This window comes from Tursiops truncatus, chromosome 3 (genome assembly GCF_011762595.2).
Source record: "Tursiops truncatus isolate mTurTru1 chromosome 3, mTurTru1.mat.Y, whole genome shotgun sequence".
In the NCBI taxonomy this organism is placed as follows: domain Eukaryota; kingdom Metazoa; phylum Chordata; class Mammalia; order Artiodactyla; family Delphinidae; genus Tursiops; species Tursiops truncatus.
Window position 1 is genome coordinate 156,032,859 of NC_047036.1, and position 6,679 is coordinate 156,039,537.

At 45.6% G+C, this 6,679-nt stretch overlaps 2 non-coding genes across 2 annotated transcripts; both read right to left on the reverse strand.

Moving 5' to 3' along the window:
- Window positions 1-81: 81 nt before the first annotated feature.
- On the reverse strand, window positions 82-153 carry TRNAE-CUC (transfer RNA glutamic acid (anticodon CUC)). The gene has a single exon. It is a non-coding gene; the product is annotated as a tRNA-Glu (tRNA).
- Window positions 154-456: 303 nt separating this feature from the next.
- Window positions 457-562, reverse strand: TRNAL-CAA (transfer RNA leucine (anticodon CAA)). Its single transcript has 2 exons — window positions 525-562; window positions 457-502 (listed from the first exon to the last, which is right to left on the reverse strand). It is a non-coding gene; the product is annotated as a tRNA-Leu (tRNA).
- Between the last annotated feature and the right edge of the window lie 6,117 nt (window positions 563-6,679).

Consider the following 6,679-nt stretch of genomic DNA (forward strand, 5'->3'; position numbering starts at 1 on the left):
TCTCACCTCTGGTAATTCCTTTCTCCCAAAAAGAAAGCAAATACTGTATCTTTGAGGTTTAGTTGAAACAAAAATGGAGCTTTCCCTGACCGGGAATCGAACCCGGGCCGCGGCGGTGAGAGCGCCGAATCCTAACCACTAGACCACCAGGGAGCACATGAGAGCAGCTTCTACATCGAGCTAGACTAAGTGTAGAAGGTGTGACGTAAACTGGGTTCGTGAATATGATTACATGAACCTCGGGTACTTACACCGCCTCCCTCTTCCACCTAGACAGTCTCTCGGCCACTGTAAATCCGAGAAAACAGGCAGTGGAGAACAGCAGGAACGGTAAAGTCTGAATATGGCCGCCTTCTCAGAAAACAGGAAAAAAAAAAAAAAAACCACGCCAGTAGCACGGGGTAAATGCGCTTACGTATGTTAGCCAGCTTAGCCGAAAGTGGTTAAAAGAACGCCTGTCAGAAGTGGGATTCGAACCCACGCCTCCATTCGGAGACCAGAATGCCCACAGGGAAGGTACACACCTTGAGTCTGGCGCCTTAGACCACTCGGCCATCCTGACACGCTGTGAACTGTTTAGTCGTAGAGAGCCTGCTTCCTGCGGCAGTCTGCTGCGCGGCTCCGGCTCACGGTCCGGGCGGGCTGTTGCTGGATCCGCCCGGCCAGGGCGAAGGAGAACCGCCCGCTGGGCGCCGGCCGCCAGCCGCGGAGCTCTTGGAGGACACCGGGCACTCCGGAGTACCCAACCTCGCTCTCCCGGGCGAAGCCAGAAATCGAGCCGGATCTCCAGAAGCAAGGACAATCCCTCTAGAAAACCAGAGGGGTTAGTGACCACCCGGCCCAGCAAAGGAGGGAAACTATAGCAGCAAAGACAAAGAGAAAGCGCCAGGATGCAGCCCACCCGGGCTACCCGCCACTGCCAGATCCCGGGTTCCCGCCGCACATTCCTGGCCCTAGCTTCGAAAACTGGCTAGACGAGTGAATACAAAGAAAGCACTGGAATTGCCACAGAGTAAGCGACAGTGATTACTGTTGTTATTTCAAAATTATTAGGGCTTTCTGCCTTATTGTCTCTGGCATACCCATCCTCTTAAGGTGCACCCCTCTTCCTCTGCCAAGTCCCCCAGCCGTGGTTAGAGATAATGGGGAGATCAGTGTTCAAGAAAAAAAATTCATTCATGACACTTGTCAAAGCACTGTAAGGAAGACTTTATTCAAGGGGGGAGTTAGCAAGATATGTGTAGGTACCACTGCACCAGGGTCTTGCAGTGGGGGAGGAGAGATTAGACTCAGCTCTGAGTACAACAAGAGAGAGTGGAAATTTATAGCCAAAGAGAGAGGTTGGGAGGGCGTCATTGGATGGAAAATTACTAAGGGGAGGATTCTGTACAAACCGATCTAACAGGGTTCTTGCTGAAGGTAGGCCAGAATATCAGATATCACCTGGCAGATGGTAGAGGACAAGGAGCCCCATTATATATTCAGGGTGATCATATATCAAGGATGGGGCATTCTGGTTAAACATATTTAGCAGGATTCTTGCTAAAAATGGACATTGTAGAGAGAAACATGGAAGTCCGAAAGACAGGCCTAGTTTAAAAAGAGTTCAGGGGAGCAGTTAACAAAAGAGTGCAAAGATAGCAAGAGTGCTTTAGCATCAAATGGAAAGACCCCACTCCTGTGCTCCAGACCACATACCATTCACTCACTCACTCATTCATTTGTTCATTGAGTCGTTATTGATATAGCAGGGAACAAAGTCCCTGCCCTGGCAAGCTGACTGCCGGTGAAGGGCACAGTCAGCACAAACAAACATACAGGCTGTAAGGACAAAACAAAAGCAGGGCAATGAGATGGTGGAGGTCTATTTTTAGACCGGCTTGATCAAGTAAGACCTCACTGCAGTGACTTTTTCTAAAAATAATTTTCGAAAAGTAAAACACATGACTCCCATGCAAATATATGAATGATGCCCATGTATCAAGATTTTACTCAACTCATTAACGAGGGGCTCTGTAAGATGTTATAACCAATTCAAAGGAGATTTTGAAGACATCATTTTTTTAAATTTTTTTTATGGCTGCGTTGGGTCTTCGTTGCTGCACGCAGGCTTCCTCTAGTTGCAGCGAGCAGGGGCTACTCTTCGTTGCATTGCGTGGGCCTCTAATTGCAGTGACCTCTCCCGTTGGGGAGCACGGGCTCTAGGCGTATGGGTTTCAGCAGTTGTGGCTCGTGGGCTCAGTAGCTGTGGCTCATGGGTTCCAGAGCACAGGCTCAGCAGTTGTGGTGCACGGCCTAGTTGCTCCGTGGCATGTGGGATCCTCCCAGACCAGTGCTCGAACCCGTGTCCCCTCATATTGGCAGGCAGACTCCCAACCACTGTGCCACCAGGGAAGTCCCCATTATTCTTGTAATAGTCAGCCAAAGGAATGTTGAAAAGAGATTGCTAACAGATGGAAGATAGGTTAATATATTAAGGGTATAATAAACTGTGATGTTTAAGGTATGGTCACTACTTTGGGGTTGTTTTTTTCCACCAGAGATAAATCAGGTGCATCTCTTGACAAATTTTATTTGTATTGCTATAAATAGGAATCTTTGGCCTTGCACTCAGACAGAAACCATTTGCATTACTATCGGTTTTCTACAAGTTAATTTCTACCCATATGGAATTGTGAAATAAAGTCAGTAGAAGCCAATCAAAGGTGCACATGGAATCAGATAATCCCCAAAAGATCTGCTAGACAATGCTAAGCTGTAAGGACACCTAGTGTCCAAGAGAATCAGAGCTGAATAACAGTTAAAGCATTAAAAACATATTTTATCCAGGAACTATTGCAATAGGGGAAAAGAGACCTTATATAATAGAACTGGGCTCAATTCCAAATACAGCAAGGAAAAGTGGGGATTTCTGGCTAAGGAGCACGGTGGGGTCTCTGGATGGAAAATGGCTGAGAAGAGACATCAAGAGTAGAGAGATTCTTGCTAAACTGATTTAATAGGATTCCTGCAGGCCTGGGTCATCAGCTATCACCTGGAGAATGGTGGGGATGAGGAATTTGATTAGCTGTGGAGGGTGATCAGGTATTAAAGGTGGGGGGATCCTCACTAGACTAACTAGCAGGATTCTTATTAAAACTAGACTCTACAAGGCAGGACATGGAAGCGCAAGATCAAGGCCTAGTTGAAAAGAGGGCTCAGAGGAGCCTGACTAAATTTTGGTCAAAGAGGGAACTTTTGTCACACTAATAATCTCTTTTCTACTTTCAAGTTTTGGATAATCATTTCTTTCACATTGGAGCCTTAACTGAAGGGAAGACATAAGCACTGAGAGAAGGGGAGGGATATTTTCCCTCCCCTGACAATAATATCCTAATTTCTCTGGTGGCCTACTTGGCCTTCAGGAACGTCTGACCAGCCTGACCTTACCTCACAGTATCCCATGTACCCCAGTGAGCTAGCTGCTTTTTCCTCAACATGCTTGATCTGCCTTCATTCCTTCTAGCTCACCCAGAAAATCCTCTGAGACCCTGGAGGGCAAGGACCAGGGATACACCAGAGAAGAAAACAAAATGCCTGCGCTCAAGAAGCTCACATTCCAGCAAAGAAAGATGGAAAATAAACAAAATCATTATATGTGGGGAGTGATAAGTACTGTGAAGAAAAATAGAGAAAGAAGGGTAGAGAGAGATGTAAGTGGTTCAGAAGGTCTCTCAGGATGTGGCTTTTGAGCAGACATTTGAAGAGAGTCAGGGAGCAACCAGATAGAATATCTGTGGAGAGAGAGAACAGATGCAAAGGCCAGAAAGGAGTGCAAAACAGACAATGTGGCTGGAACTGAACGAGAGCGCCTGGTGCCAGGCTGAGTGAAGAGGAGAGCTGAGGTTTGGTAAGATATGGGCTGCTTTCCAAGGATCCTCTGCCTGCTATATGGAGAGTGGACTGCAGAGTGCATGAATGAAGCAGGGAGAAGAGTTGAGAGCCTAGTGCAAGCTCCCTTGGATGGACGAGGGGAACAGCAGGCCAGGTGGTGAGAGATAGTTGAATTCTGGATATGGAATGGAGCCAGATGGAGCCAGTAAGATTTGTTGATGCACAAGAAGTAAAGAAGTGGCGAGTACCTAGAGGACTTTGGGCCTGAGCAACTGGCTAATAGGGAAGGCAGGGAGGAAGCAGACTGTGGAGGAGGGAGAGTATTGATTTTGATCTTCAAGGTTAAGATGCCTGTTAGTCATCACTAATCGTTAGAGAAATGCAAATCAAAACTACAATGAGGTATCACCTCACACCAGTTAGAATGGGCATCATCAGAAAATCTACAAACAACAAATGCTGGAGAGGGTGTGGAGAAAAGGGAACCCTCTTGCACTGTTGGTGGGAATGTAAATTGATACAGCCACTATGGAGAACAGTATGGAGGTTCCTTAAAAATCTAAAAATAGATCTACCATATGACCCAGCAATCGCACTACTGGGCATATACCTGGAGAAAACCATAATTCAAAAAGACCCATGCACCCCAATGTTCATTGCAGCACTATTTACAATAGCCAGTACATGGAAGCAACCTAAGTGTCCATCGACAGACAGATGGATAAAGAAGATGTGGTACATATATACAATGGAATATTACTCAGCCATAGAAAGGAACGAAATTGGGTCATTTGTAGAGACATGGATGGATCTAGAGAGTGTCATACAGAGTGAAGTAAGTCAGAAAGAGAAAAACAAATATCGTATATTAATGCATATATGTGGAACCTAGAAAAATGGTGCAGATGAACTGGTTTGCAGGGCAGAAATAGAGACACAGATGTAGAGAACAAATGTATGAACACCAAGGGGGGAAAGTGGCAGGGGGTGGGCATGTGGTGTGATGAATTGGGAGATTGGGATTGACATATATACACTAATATGCATAAAATGGATAACTAATAAAAACCTGCTGTATAAAAAAAATAAATAAAATTAAATTAAAAAAAATTTTAAATGCCTGTTAGAGGAGTCAAGTAGCAGATAGATACAAGCATCTGGAGTACAGTGGGAGATATGAAGTGGAAGGTCATTGGCCAATAAATTGTATTTACTTGTATCCCTGCCATAAAACAGGGAATTCGCTGGCAGTCCAGTGGTTAGGACACCGCGCTCCCACTTCAGGGGACACGGGTTCGATCCCTGGTCGGGGAAATAAGGTCCCGCGTGCCGCCTGGGGCAAAAAAAAAAAAAAAAGGCATAAAACAGGATGAGCTCACCTAGAAAGTGGGTATAGAGGCCAAAGACTGAGCCCTGGGACGTTCCAATAAGTTGAGAAAGAGGAGGAAGCAGCATAGAAGGCTGAGAAAGAATAGCCAGTGGGAAAGAAAGAAGAAGAGAAGACTGTGGTGTTGTAGAAACCATGTGGAGAAAGAGGGTAGAGGAAAAGAAAAGTGATCAACCGTCCAATGCTGCTGAGGAGAGTAACTTGAGAACCCAGTGGAGCAGGGTTCTGGTGAGCTTGGAGGACAGACTGGAGGTGATGACAGTACATACTGATGCCCTTTGGGAGGTGTTCTGCCCTAAATGGCATCAGCAATACGGAATGCTAGCTGCAGGAGACCACAGAATCAAGGTTTGGGTTTGTTTGAAAACAGACATTACATGATGTGTTGTATTGATGGCAATGATCCTGTGTTGTTATACTTCTTAGCATTCTCTGGACTCCTCTGGCCATGTGGTGAGACTACTTCTCATGGTTTTTGTTTGTTTAAAAAAAAAAAAACTGAGGAGGGACTTCCCTGGTGGCACAGTGGTTAAGAATCCACCTACCAATGCAGGGCACATGGGTTCAAGCCCTGGTCTGGGAAGATCCCACATGCAGCGGAGCAACTAAGCCCCTGAGCCTGTGCTCTAGAGCCCACGAGCCACAACTACTGAAGCCAGCGCACCACAACTACTGAAGCCCGTGCGCCTAGAGCCCGAGCTCCGCAAGAAGAGAAGCCACTGCAATGAAAAGCCTGCACTCCGCAACGAAGAGTAGTCCCCACTCGCCGCAACTAGAGAGAGCCCGCACACAGCAACGAGGACCCAACACAGTCAAAAATAAATAAATACATTTATTAAAAAAAAAACTGAGGAGAAATTGATATAACATAAAATTAACTATTCAAAGTAGCATTTCGTACATTCACTATGTTGTACAACCACTATCTCCAAAATATTTTCATTATCACAAAAGCATACCTTGTACCTGTTAAGCAGTTACTCCCTGTCTCAGTCAGCTTGGGCTCCTGTAATAAGATGCCATAGACTGGATGGCTTAATAAAAATTTATGTTCTCATGGTTCTGAGGGCCCCACCCTCATGAACTTGTCTTAACCTAATTAGCTCCCAAAGTCCCCATCTTAAAATACCATCACATTGGGGAGTAGGGCTTCAACATGTAAATTTGGGGTGGCATAATTCAGTGGCCAGCACTCCCCATTCCTCCCTTCCTCTAGCCCCTGGCAACCACCAATCTGCTTTATATCTCTGTGAATATACCTATTCTGGACATTTCATATAAATGGAATATTATATACACTCTTTTGTGCAGGGCTTCTTTCACTTAGCTCACACGCCAAGTAAGTGTGCATCCATATTGTAGCATGTATCATTACTTCATTCCTTTTCATGGCTGAATAATATTTCATTGTATGGATAT